We start from the raw sequence: 14283 nt of genomic DNA, 5'->3' as shown, positions 1-14283 counted from the left end.
GGGGAGGGTCAGAGGGAGAAGCAGACTCCCCGCTGAGCAGGGAGCCCGATGCGGGACTCGATCCCGGGACTCCAGGATCATGACCTGAGCCGAAGGCAGTCGCTTAACCGACTGAGCCACTCAGGCGCCCTCTAAAATTTTATTTTATTTATTTTTTTAATTTTTTTTTTTTTTAAGATTTTATTTATTTGCAAGAGAGAGAATGAGAGACAGAGAGCATGAGAGGGAGGAGGGTCAGAGGGAGAAGCAGACCCCCCGCTGAGCAGGGAGCCCGATGCGGGACTCGATCCCAGGACTCCAGGATCATGACCTGAGCCGAAGGCAGTCGCTTAACCGACTGAGCCACCCAGGTGCCCTCTAAAATTTTATTTTATTTTAAATTTTTTTTTTTTTTAAGATTTTATTTATTTGAGAGAGAGAGACTGAGATAGAGTACATGAGAGGGGGGAGGGTCAGAGGGAGGAGCAGACTCCCCGCCAAGCAGGGAGCCCGACGCGGGACTGGATCCAGACACTCCAGGATCATGACCTGAGCCGAAGGCAGTCGTTCAACCAACTGAGCCACCCAGGTGCCCTCTAAAATTTTATTTATTTTTTTTTTAAATTTTTTTTTTTTTAAGATTTTATTTATTTGAGAGAGAGCATGAGAGGGGGGAGGGTCAGAGGGAGAAGCAGGCTCCCCGCCGAGCAGGGAGCCCGACGCGGGACTGGATCCAGACACTCCAGGATCATGACCCGAGCCGAAGGCAGTCACTCAACCGACTGAGCCACCCAGGCGCCCTCTCAAACCCTTTTTACTCCAGGTGAGTCCTCAGGCCAAACCTGACCGCAGAAACGGTCCTTTGGGTGAAAGCAGCCAGATATACAACAGTACATACTGTTTGGTTCCATTTATAATGAAGCTCATGAACAGGCAAACCTCAACTGATGCTGGGAGAAGTCAGAATAGTGATTTCCTGGGGGAGGTGGGGATTCGGGGAAGTAGGAGTAAGCAAGGGCATGAAGGAGCCCTCTGGAGTGACAGAAACTTTCTGTACCTTGATCTGGGTGGTGTTTACATGGACGTGTATATGTAACAATTCACTGAGCTGTACACTTCAGATATGTTCCCTTTATGCACCTCGTTATATGTATGGCATACCTCAAAGACATCTGCTATTAATCTGTGCTTTGGTCTCAGATGCTGGTGTATTCTACCACACAAGGTGTCTTCACAGAGACATCGGCGCCCTTTAGACTAGCAATGTGAGTCAAGGCCTTGTGGGTCTTCACAGAACACCCATTCCTGGTATATCAAGAGACCAGTCACCTGGCTTTAGTCTCAATCCTCGATCAACCAGATGTCACTCACCCTAAAACCCCCTAACAACTGATAAACCTGCCTCAGACAATCCTGCTTTTGCAGATTCTTGTGACCATCTTGCTCACACATGAATGAGATAGTAACAGACACTTATTATGCACAATGCAGTTGACTAATCTGGTCTACATTTTCAAAGGTCTTAAAATACAACATTATTATATTATGTCTTTTGGATAAGTCTCTAACAATAGTCTATTGGCTACTGGGCACACACTCAATTTCTCTCAAATAGTTAATGCCATCATTAATTATTATCCAACAGTTTAAATAGTACTTTAGCACACATTGCTTTGAGAAGCGTGGCTAGGAAGAAATGAGCTAAGCGTTAATGAATTAAGAACGTAGGGTTGAGTGATCTTTCACAGGAAACCATCCTCCCTGAGAAATCTTTACCTTTACCAAGATAAATGACTTCGACGTCAGTTAGGCCAGCTTTCCAGGTTCTAATTAGGAAGCTACTGACTAGAACTTTGAAATGTTATAAACTTGATTTGTGTTACTTCATACAACACAAATTGAGCTAATTTGCTCTAAGGACAGGAGAGGTTTGTGATACAGTCCCGATAAATCAGGCCAATGAACAAAGACACGAGTGAAAGGACAATCATTCTTCAATAAATGAACTCAAGGTTTATTTCAAGGAACTACACGATGTGGTTCTCCAGTGAAATCCATCGGAAACCATGGTAGATAGCCAACAAATTCAATTAATTAGAAAGGCAAAAACACTCACTGGAGTAGCAGAATGCTACGGACATGGGATATCTGAGAAGATGCTGGCCACAGGGTCTGCCCCACAACTTTGCAGCCCTCTGCCCTTGGAGAAGTCATTCAAGCTCTCGAAAACACGGAAGCACCATGAATTATAAAGCACTATACTCCGTGAGGGCTTTGAGAGCTTCCTAGCATCTCACCCCAAACTGAGTAGTATGAGCATGGAAGATATTCAGATTTAGAGAATGGTAACACCAAACTTCACAGAGATTATCGGGCAGTACACCCAGCTCATTTGAAAAATTAGAAATAACAGCCACTTCTTATGGACTGTTTACTACGTCCCAGGCACTGTGCTTTATTCTTATCACTTCACTTCTCACAAATCTAGGAGTTAGTTACCATTTACAAGTAAGGAAACTGCAGTTACGAAGTCAAGATGTACACTGGGATCTTTCTCCCAAATCTGAAGCCTGCACCATCTCCCACTCTGCTAGATCAACCCGAGAGAGATTAAAACATGTTTATCTGAATAACATGCCTAATTGGGGGAGGGGCGGGGCGGGGGGATGGGAGGTGGGGTGCCATTGCGCTAACTGTGCTTATTCACCCTTATGCGCTTGAGAATTTCAAATATTAACCATCTAAGTTAGAAGGCTCTAAGTTATCTAATATTGGAGTCAAGGGCCTGATGCTCACCTGAAATACGTTTCCCACCCCATCCTGGGCCAGAGCAATGTTCTCAGGGGAGAAAAGATTTGGTGTCTAAATGCCTGGGCCAGCTAAAACCACATGGCAACAAGGCGCCGTCCTCATTACAGAATCAATTCTGACTTCAGGGTAGGTGAGGTAGGAACACAGCCCCAAGTTCATCCTGCCCCAACAATGGTGCAGGCCATAGTTCGAGCCTGACCCCTTTCCCCAACGATCAGTGCTTTCTCTTCATTCTCAGCCCAGGGTGTTAGGGTAGAGTTGGCTCCACTGGGTTCAGTGGTGAAGCACAGGACCAGGGCTTAAAGGGTTTCATGTGCCTCTGGCCACGTGACAGATTCGGATGTGCACACGTTGCAGCCTGGGCCAATGGGATGGAACAAGACTGACATGGCTGGACCAAGATGCTCACGCTCTCTTGCTGGAAGGTAGATGGATGCAGGCCTGGCAAGTGCTGACAGCCACTCTGCAGTTCCGGGGGGAGGCATGCCTGAAATTGGAGTCAACACACAGGAAGTGGAGGCAGGAGGGGAGAGAGAAACCAGATCCTGAGGACCTCATTTGGGCCCCTGAGCGGACTCCAAATTTATCTCTGAATTGGTCAGTGATGGGAGCCAATAAATTCCTCTCTGACTTAATCCAGCCTGTGCTCGGTTTGGACTCATTACTTGTGACCAAGGGAGCACACGACTGTGCGTGCACGCGCACGCACGCACACACACGAAGGCTCACTAAAGGGTCACCTGCTCCCCGCTGAACTGTGAGCACCTTGTGGTCAGGCACGGACTTCTCACTCCTGTTCACGTTCAGGGAGTTGGACTGATCCTCGGCACATTCTGAGAGCTCCAAATATAGGAATTAAATAGGTCACTTCCAGGCTTTACAGAGCAAAAGTGACACCCGAAGCAGAAAATAACAAAAATCAGAAAACAACAACAAAAACAAATAAAGGGCAAAGCCGTATACTGATCATTTATTCATCAGTTTGGGTTTATTCCCACTGTGTTCCCACCCCCACCCACAAAGCTGCCATGTGTTATGTGGCCCACTACCTACTCTTCATCCCTGGATCTTCTCCTCCTAGGAAACAGCTTTAAAAGAAGACAGGAATGAGTTCATATCTTGATCTAACCCTTTTATATATGAAAAAAATGGGGTAATGCTAAATACTTCAAGATCTCTATAATACATAGAAATCACTGAAACCCTAGAAATCATCATATGGCCTGTGCTCACTGATAGTACCGGGTTTCTTACTTCTGATGCCCCTGAAAAGCGAAGAGCCGTGAGTTAGAGGCAAAATTTAAGACCTTAGTACAGAATCTATCCTACAGCTCATGTGGAGGAAGGAATAAGAGTTGAGCCCTAAATTTTCAGCCCAGACTCCTTGCAGAGTGAGGTGAGGGTAAGACACAGAGCAATCTGCCCTATACTCCCTACATAATGAATTTTGGAAACTTTCCTCTCCAAATGAAATCTTAAGTGCAACCTTACATATACACACGCAGGAGGGCAGGGAGCTGCACCGCAGGTAACAGTGGGAGGGCACAGTTCCTCTCTCCCTGATCTCTCATCCCAGCTCCAGACCCTTGCAGCACCCCCAAAGGACCTTTGAGGCCCGCCCTAGTATCCTCTCATTGCTTCTCAGAAGACACAAAAATCAAGACATAAGCAGCAAATTAATACACGGTTGAAATTCATGGCTCAAGTGAGTGTTTAGAACCATTTCCATTTTCCTTGGCTGAAAAGGCCAGATACCCACAGGCTATGTGAAAAAGAAAACACAGACAATGGTCCAAGTAATTCAGCCTGAAAACTTACTCTGCTCCAACCAGAGAAACTCAGGTCCTAGGAAAAGCTGAACAAGGAATTTAGATGAACCCAAAACGGGGCTTCAAAGGCTAGGCGGACAGGTGCTCTGACCTGGGTCATACCCCTGTCCCCTGATCTTGTCCCTAGAGCCCTGTCCCTAATAACTCACCTAAAAGCATACCAGCTGAGCCTAAGACGTTTCAACCGGTTTTTAATATTTTTGTCCGATCTTTTGTAAACTGCATTTCTAGTGCTAAGCCGGTGCAGAAATTTATCTTGTAGTTGTACGTGCTGACACAGCAGTCATCAAGCTTGTCTTTGAAAAGAACGGTCTTCCACCTCTGGAGGAAAAGGCAGAAAAGTTCCACTGTTAAGCGAGATATTCTGTATTTATGGCATGGAATTCCTTCCACAATTCCCTGCTTGCCCCTCACTGCTCTGGGACTCCTTCCCAGGATGTCCTTTTGGGATTGTTCTATTCACTGCCCAATTCAGCAAAACGTAGCCCTTACTTTCTCAGCATAAATATAAAAGTCCTTTGGCTCTTATAAAGTTCAAAGGCAAAATGGACAGCTCTTCCTGCGGCGGAAAGAAAAATGAGCCCATTTCTTCTGGTCGCGATTTCCAAATCAGAATGGACAAAGATTCAGGACCACAGGAAAAAGAGGCCTCATACTTCCAAAAACCCATCAAAAGGGGAATTTTCCTGAAAAAGAGAACGTCCACAGATATTCACTAAATGAACATGCTGGGCCTGTTCCCGAGGGAGGACAGAGAGCATGTGGTCCTTGCCCTCAAGGCTCTTCAGTCTGGCGGACAAGGCTGAGCTCCATAACAAGTCTGTTTCCAAACACTTTGAGGTCAAGGACAGATGTTCCTGCAGAAGACAGATCCTGGAGACAGGCTGGAGAGACAGAATGAGGACCTGGGTGGCCCCACCTTAACTGAAAGGTTTCTTAATAACTTTCTAGCGATGAGAGTGACAAAGGAGAGCTTATGGCAAGACCTAGTGCCTGATGAGTTAAATGAATTCACGTCTAAGCCCAGGCGATGTCTCCAAGTTGTTTGGTTTCTTTGTATGTTTTTGAAATACCTGTCCTTTATGTCAATAAAGATACACAGTACAGCATGTGGAACATGCATGAGGCAAGGTGCCACAGGACCTGGAGTCTACGCTCAACTCTGCCACCACTAACTTGTTATGAGCCTGGGTGAATCCCTTTCTCCTCAGAGATACTCCCTATGCTCATTTCAAGTCTAAGATTCCAGTTTGGTACAAGCACACGGTCTTCCATCCTTTCACATAAAGCATTTCCTCTGAGACTGTTTGCGTGGCCCTTGTGACCTTGGGACCAGCGGCTCAGATGGCCCTCAGGTACAGACACTCCCCCCACACACACACCAGAGCACTAAGCAGGACCAGCCAGAATCTGTCTTGTTATCATCTCAGGACACCAGGGTTCCAACCCTTCCTGCCTCCCACCTCCATGTCACCTGGCAATCTTGCAAATTCTTGAGACCAACTACCTCTATGGGGAAGTACCCATCTGAAAGGCCACCAACCAATGCAGCCAAAAAGAACCGAATCCCAAAGTTCTTCGACCTCTTCCCCTTGTCCAAGAGTAGATCAATTCGCTCTTAGGGCTAACTTTCTGAGGAGGCACATACTCCTTTAAGCGCCTTTCTGCTCTATTTCTGCAAGTCACATCTATTGGCTGAGGTGAGGAGAGGCACTAGTCCTTTACTGGCAACCAAATCCAGAAACTACGGAAAAGAAGGGTCTCTGCCGGCAGGGCCCACAACCACTGATCTGAATAGGGGGTTTGCCAAGAAGCCCAGAGGCAACCACGGAAGTAGGAAGTCTGAGTGGCAGGTGGATAAGGAACACATGGAAGACAGATCAAGGCTGCAAGTCCAGGATGGCAGCCTGGGTTGGGGCCAGGGACAAAAGGTCCGTGGGCAGGGGACACAAACCTCTCCAGGCCAGTGCTGCTCAACAGTCCTGCTAGCAAGGCTCCCGTGGGGCACCTGGTGGCTCAGCTGGTTGAGCATCTGACTCTTGATTTCAGCTCAGATCATGATCTTAGAGTCCTGAGATGGAGCCCCACCGTGGGCTCTGCACTCAGCAGGGAGTCTGCTGGAAATTCTCCCTCTGCCCTTCCCCCCACCACTTGCTGGCTTGCTCTCTCAAATAAATAAATTGAAAGAAAAGAGAAAAAGAGAAAGAAAAAAAGAGAAAGAGAAAGGAAGAAAAAAGAAATGCTCCCGGTGTGTGCTGTCTAATATGGTAGCCATGTGTGAACAAGGGAAATGTGGCTTGCATGACCGAGGAACTGAATTTTAAATTTTATTGTAATGAACTTACATTCTTATAGCCACAGGCAACTTGTTCATTCCAAAAAGTGTTGCTCTAAGCAATTCTCCCATACAGTGCACCCTCTGAGAGACAGGACCAAATTTCTGACAGGACAGATAAATGAACTGTGTCAATTATATCTCAATAAAGCTGGGGGCCGGGGTAGGGGAGAAGGACACACAAATGAACTATGGAGAAGCACCTTAGGTCAGCCCCCCCATAAGCAAAGAGCCTGTGTGCTTCGACGGAGAGGGGAGCTACCCACTTTCTTGCCCTACACACCTAACACACCTAAACTTCCTACCTTCAGAAAGAGTAGGAGTAGAAATGGAGGATGCACAGAGGTGCAAATCAGGAGATGAAACTTGGCCTGTGACCTTGAGGAAGACCCCTTCTCTCTGAGCCAGAGCCCTCCATCACTAGGGCAAAGGAGCTGAACAGGCAACCTCAAAGGCCCTCTCCAGCTCTAAGATTCTAAGAATGTGCATGCCACTTCATCAAAATTAAGAACTTTTGTGCTCAAAGGACACCAAGAAGTGAATGAAGAGACAACCCACAGAAAGGGAGAAATGTTTGCAAATCCTGTTATCTGATAAGGGACTGGTATCCAGAACGTATAAAGAACTCCTACAACTCAAGTATAACAATGCATGCTGTTTCTAAACAAGATGACAAAATACAGAATAACCTGAAAAAAATTGAGAACCTGACTATATACACATAAAAACACAATTCATGAACAAATGAACAAAAAGCATGCATGTTAAAAATAGTTACCATTAAGTGAACAACTACTAGGTGCCAGGAATTTTACTTAAAAGACTTATCCAATAAAAATTTTTAAAAAAATAATCAATTAAAAAAAAGACTTATCCTCATAACAAAGTAGATTTTATGGATAAGGAATCTGAGGCTCAAGATCACACTGCTAGTAAATGAAGGAAAAACAATTCAAACCTTGGTCAGTACGATTTCAAAGTCACAGTCTTTCCACAATGCTGTCCTTCACCACTGAGTTGCAGGGTAAGTTTTCAGAATTAAAAAACAATAAAACTCTTATTTCCTTCTGAAGTCTTATATTCAGAATTTATGCTCTCTGATGGATAATTTTTATGGCTTTTTAAAATTGTAGGTTAATTGGGGAATATGTGCAGTTAATAGAGATTCTAATTAGACAAATGCCACATAAATACTAAGACCCTCAAATTGTGAGTTTTCTTTCTACCTACCAAAATATGTCCTAGATATATCTATCTGTTTCATTCAAAACAAGCAGAATGCAGACCAGAGATTGTTAGAATGAGCTCTTTCTCCTAAAGTGGGAGAAAATATCTGCCCAAAGCCTGCTAAGATTTGCCAGTTTTTGCCTTATAGCATGACTTCAATTATCTGAATTTTGATATTTTACCATTAAATGGCTATAGATTCTAGATCAAATGTAATAAAAAAAAAAAACAAGCATTCTCTACAATAATAAAATTACCATAACTTCTTAAATGGGCAAAGGGTTGGGGCACCTTGGTGGCTCAGTCAGTTAAGTGTCTGACTATTGATTTCGGCTCAGGTCATGATCTCAGAGTCATGAGATCGAGCCCTGCATTGGGCTCCACACTGAGCATGGAGCCTGCTTAAGATTCTCCCTCTCCCTTTCTCTGCCCCCACTCACACACACTCTAAAAATTTTTAAAAACAGACAAAGGATCTGAATAGACATTTATCCAAAGAATATATACAAATGACTACTTAAGCACATGAAAAGATGCTCAGTATCATTAGTCATTAGAGAAATGCAAATCCACAAGGATATTACTACTTCACATCCACTAGGATGGTTAGAACCCAAAAGACGGTAACAAGTGTTAGCAAGGAGAAACTAGAACCCTCACACACCACTGGTGGGAATATAAAATGGTACAGCCACTTTGGAAAATAGTTTGGCAGTCGCTCAAAATGTTAAAGTTACCATATGACCCAGCAAGTTCCACTCCCAGGAATATACCCAAGAGAATTAAAGACATAAGTTCACACAAACACTTGTACATGAATGTCCGTGGCAGCATTCTTCATAATAGCCAAAAAAAAATGTAAACAACCCAAATGTCCAACAATTGAGGAAGGGATAAATCCAATGTGGCATATCCCTGCAGTGGAATAGTATTCAGCCACAAAAAGGAATGAAGTACTGATACACATTATAACATGGATGGATCTTGAAAACCAGCTAAGTTTTCATAGATGGATTGCATATTATATAATTTATATAAAATGTCTAGACTAGGAAAACCCACAGAGACAGAAAGTAGCTTAGTGGTTGCCTGGGGCTGGGGAAGTAAGGGTTGGTGGGAAATAGGGAGTGATAGCTAACGAGTATGGGGTTTCTTTATGGGCTGATGAAAGGTTCTAAAATTCATTTTGATGATGGGTGCACCACTGCGAATATAGTAAAATCCCCTGAATTAGAGAATTTAAAATGGTGAATTGTAGGGTATGCAAATTATCAAGTATGTACATGCCATCATCCCATCTACTTAGCAGAGACCAGTTCTATTATTTATTGCCCCCAGGTCCCAATGCCAGGGGCCAGTGACCAGTGGTGGTCATGTGAACCCAGCCACAAAACACTGACTTAAGTCAAAGATGCTCCACTTACAAACGAGGAGACTATTTTTAAAGCTGTCTTTGTTGTCTTGCACAGTTTCTTAGGCAGCCGGGGTGGAGCTCTTTGCTGTTGCTAAGATTAAAATGTTTAACTGGTATCAAAAGTACATTTTTCAAAAAAGGCAAGAAGAAAGAAATCCAGAAACTTACATCTTCTTCGTAGTCAAGCCCAAGGAGCCCTCCTGGGAACTGAATCCTGTCTGCTTGGGTAGAGCACCCGAATGACAGCTGTGAACAGTCCATTCATTACATCTGTTCCCAAGGACCCTGATCATAACCCCCTAGAACCCCACGACAGAGTCCCCAGACTCTGGGGTAACATTAAAATGTGCCTTGCCCGGGATGGGGAGAGGCCTTTAAGAACCAGGCTCTTGTGGGGAGTGAAACATCTCACTTGACCATTTTTCTGGGGCCAAGGGCTAAAGAGCAGAGCCTAGGTGGAAAAATTCTTGGCATGAAAAGAAAGTCTAGCAGATGGAGAGACTGCAGACTTAAGAAGAAGGACTGAAGCAGTGAGGCTGTTCTGTTTAATAAGCACACCAAAGTCATGTAAATAAGTGTCATTCCGTTGGAAGTAGTAAGCTTGGGAAGCAGGACACCTAATTTTAGTAATATGGCCGTTCCTCAGAACATTTCCAAAATGCCACCGTCTGACCCTCTTCGAAGCCCATGACATTCCTCTCACCTCTCAAGATCCTCAAAGATAAGAAAACTGGGTTGAGGGTCGATGTGATTTTCTTACGAATAACCTTTAAGAAAAGGCTGTGAATAAGGTCAGTGATCAACCTCAATCACCCCATTTTTAGCCAGAAGCAAAGCAAAATGAAAAGCAGAAACTGACTCTGGAAGCAATTCTGAAGACAAGCATTCCAGCATCACTGGGATGAGGTACTTTATACCTCAGTAGCACAAGAGTAAGTACAAAGTACAAGAATAAGTACTTGGGGGGGGGGGGGCACTGTGTTTTTCAGTGTGTACGTTCGGTTATTTTCACTAAGCAGTCTACCAAAGGGGGTGGGGGTGTCAGGCACATGTTCATGCTGTCATCCTGCTCCCAGGTTGCAAAGAGACACCGTCAGGCCTAGGTTAAGAAAATAGTCAAAGCAATTAAAGCAACCTCAGGGTGCCTGATGTAGACATAGTGATGCTTCATTAAATAATCAATCATTTACCAAACTGCCCATGCCAGGAGGTGGAGGATAAGACCGAGGCAAGGCTGGGTCCCTGCCCACAAGAAGTTCACACTCTTGTTAGAAATCAGAGAACAGCACAAGATCAAACGCAAGCAAGTCTGTGGGTCAGAGGACCCGGCTGCTTCCACCCCACGCGCTGGTCTTGAACTTCCACAAAGAACACACCACCTGATCTCACTGTTCCAGCTTTAGCACGCCTCGCGCACACCAGAATGAGTCAGGACTCGCGCAGCAGAAGCTCCAGCCTCGGATGACCGCCCCGCTGCAGGCTGGGACTACACTCATCATTTCAATTTTTCATCACAGACCAAAGGAAGAGAGACCTAGGAACAGAGTGAAGATGTGATATCATATATACTCCATTCACCCGTAGAACCGGGAAATACCATTTGTTTGCCTCCAGGGCTGCCTGGGTCACAAGCCTACCCATTACTGGGCAGAATCGTCTGTGGTTTGCATTTCATGAGCCCCGTGAATTCCACAACTCTCAAGGAGCTCAAGGAACAGTCAGGACTTCAAATAACAGCTGGTCTTTGAAAATCGTGAAGGGTGGCGGTGGGTCCCTGGACGTTGGACCCGACTGGTTTTGTTCTCTGCCCACACCTCAGCCTCTCCCCGGCACCGGTCACCGCAGCGGTGCTGGCGGGGGGACTTTTCTTCCGTGGGGGGCCCACGTGTAGCACTGGCATCACGGGGAGACAGGAGCGGATCTGGGACTCAGCCTTGCACTGCTTTCCAGTGGGATCCAAGGAAAGGGGAAGCCGGGGCCTCTCCTTAGAGTGACTCAGCCTACAAGAAGAGCGTTGCTTTGTACGTGTACACTGCTTTCCAGACTACAAAACACTTTCACACACATCCGTTGAGCTTTCACTCCCTACTTTATGACCAGGTCGGAAAGCAGGGATCACACGGAGAGCATGAACTCAAGGCCACAACACCTGCCTTCAAGTTCAGCGTTCTCCCACGCCATGCCTCAGACACACAGCGGGGCAGAGCCCCGAAGCAGCGCAGCGTGACCACAGGACCTGTTTATAATCTCAGGGGCTTGGAGTAATTCAGTTAATCCCTCTGAGCTTCATTTGCCTTATCTGCACGACGGAAGTGCCAGTCCTGGTGGCCTGACTGGTTGCTGAAGACCAGACAAAATAGGGGGAAAGTGCTCAGCCTGGTGCCAGAAATCAAAGGGTGCAAAGTGCAAGGCACAGGCCCCACGAGCTGACTGCACACACTCATCCGAAACGTCAGTGTGGCCGCAAATACCAACCTCAGAGCCCCCAAGCTGTACTTGGTCTTTCTGCTTTCAGTCACTGAACACTATGAACCAGGCTCCCTGCTGCTGCAAATGCTGACCTCAGCTCGTGGGCAAGCTCAGCAGCGGCCTCTCCACAGCACCACATGCTCCGCTGCCAAGACCAGGCCCCCACACGCCTCTCTCTGGGCTGCAAGCAAGCCCCGAGCTGGGAGCAGCGACCAGCCCCTAGCTGAAGAACAGGCAAGGGTATGCCCCTCGCCCCACCGCCATGCACTGGGCCACAAGGGCCAAGAAGTGCGATGCTCACAAGAGCACAGGGATTTAGCAGGCATGGCTTGTAAGTGGGATTTGAAACCCCCCACAGCGCTCCAGCAGGGGAATTCAGAGGGTCCCCCCATGCTCAGACACTGCTGACCCTTGAACTTCACTGGGAAGTAAGAGCCCCTCCCTTGAGAGCATTCCTGACCAAGTAAACAATGTCTTTGGTAAACTGCAGCTCACTCTTGTGTTCTTTTATTGACTCCTCACAAAGACTCCATGCTCCATAGGAGACAAGTATTATCATCCCCATCTTACAGATGGGGAAACCAAGAACAAGGGAGGGAAGAGAAGGTGTTCAGTCACAAAGCTAGTGAGCAGAAACCTGGGGCCCAAATCTAGCTCAATCCTCTGAAGTCTCTGCTCTCCGAAAGACAAGACAGGCTGAAGACAGGAAGTTGGGGAGGCAGATCCGGTCAGGCCCCAAAAGCACGAACAAGTGAGGCCTGAGGTAGAAGGAAGTTAACGGTGCAGGACCTGAGGCTCAGAGGGTTCCCTTGCCAAAATCACTTTTCATCCTGTCAACAACGCGAGGCAAGTATCCCCTCACTAGTCCCACGTCACAGGTGAGGAAACTGAGGCCAGGAACCACATGGCAAAGAGCCAGGGACAGCCAGGGTTCTAGTGAGCCTTAGTTCCGGCAAGTCCAGTCCCATCTGTAGGCCTCGGTCTCCTACCTGAATGACGGGCGGCCCAAGAACACAGCACGGTGGGAAAGGCCAGAGAGGTCTGCGTCCTACCTCTGCCCCTTCCTGGCTCTCAGACCTCCCACCCTCCCTGCCCCAGTGGGGCTGCCTGCTCTGTAAAGTGTGAGCAATACTCACAAGGTGGCCATGAGGATGAAATCAGATGCCCTGATGGGAGCATCTCCAGGGTGCTAGTGATGGTCGTTACTCCGATTCCAGACATCACCCAATCTTCCTGTCTGAGCCACGGCAGTCAGGCCGGCACTCTTGACACCTGTTTTGCTCCTTAGAGCTTGTTTTCTTTCCTCCTGAGTAACATTTAAATCAAGAGATGATCAGGGGTCTCCCACCTGGGCCGAGAAGGAACAAGGCACAGCTGATAAGCAGATTCCTAGTGAGCTGAGAAAGCAGTCTGCCGACACCCCCAAGCCTCACGGGAGGTTGTTGAGCTCTGGGCTTTTCTACCCTGCCTCAACACCACTCACTGTGTAGAGGCAGGCTTCAGCCTTCCCAGCTGTGGTAGAATCAGATCCTGACCATTCAATCAGCCCCTTTTCTTTCCTCGGTGTTCCCAGGGAAAGAAGCAACTCTTTTCTGTTGCCTAAGCAAAGGTGGGCTATGGTGCTGGCCTAGGTCTTCCTCCTGCTAACTTCTTTCGGGGAGGCTAATTTTCAGGCCCTTCCTCACCAGGGCCACCCAACACCCTCCAGGACCACTACTATTTTAGGCTGGGTCAGTCTGGTGAATCCACCTTCCACAGAATGGCTTTGGAGAGCAAACCCCCAGTGTAGCAAACCACCCGGGAAACTTCTCTGGTGTGGCTCACCCAGTCCCCATTCTGCCACAACCTCACCAGGTCAGGAGCAAGTAGGTCTGACTTCCCAAGCCCCAGCTTCTTCCTTGGGCTCCAAGGCTGAGGACAGCCGTCCCTACTTCACATGACTGTGCAGAGGCTTAAGGACATGTCACTGTGACTCACAGTCATAATGACAACTCACAGTGACTCCATGTTTTCTAGGAGCCAGGATCTGGGATAACCCCCTTAAGCCACTTTATTTCCTCTTTTACCAAAAAGGCACAGATTTGGTGAGAAAAAAACAGTTTGCTGGACACAGGTGGTGAACAGCAACACTGGGGACTACACCCGGTCTGACTCCAGAACCCATAACCCTGACTGCTTCATCCTACAGCTGGCCCGCGCTCAGCACAAACCTCTGACCC

The 14283-nt window shown here is 46.9% G+C and overlaps 1 protein-coding gene and 1 long non-coding RNA gene across 2 annotated transcripts in view; both read right to left on the bottom strand.

Annotated features, from left to right (window-relative positions):
- Positions 1-14283, bottom strand: part of CACNA1D (calcium voltage-gated channel subunit alpha1 D) — a 291430-nt gene that overhangs the window by 259606 nt on the left and 17541 nt on the right. The window lies entirely within an intron of this gene.
- LOC115942928 (uncharacterized) lies at positions 3734-13858 on the bottom strand. The gene is made up of 2 exons (XR_004077501.2): positions 13201-13858; positions 3734-4940 (listed from the first exon to the last, which is right to left on the bottom strand). It is a non-coding gene; the product is annotated as an uncharacterized LOC115942928 (long non-coding RNA).

The sequence above is a fragment of the Leptonychotes weddellii genome, chromosome 1 (assembly GCF_054177405.1).
Source record: "Leptonychotes weddellii isolate Sample4059 chromosome 1, ASM5417740v2, whole genome shotgun sequence".
Classification (NCBI taxonomy): domain Eukaryota; kingdom Metazoa; phylum Chordata; class Mammalia; order Carnivora; family Phocidae; genus Leptonychotes; species Leptonychotes weddellii.
This window is presented reverse-complemented; position numbering and strand designations above follow the sequence as displayed.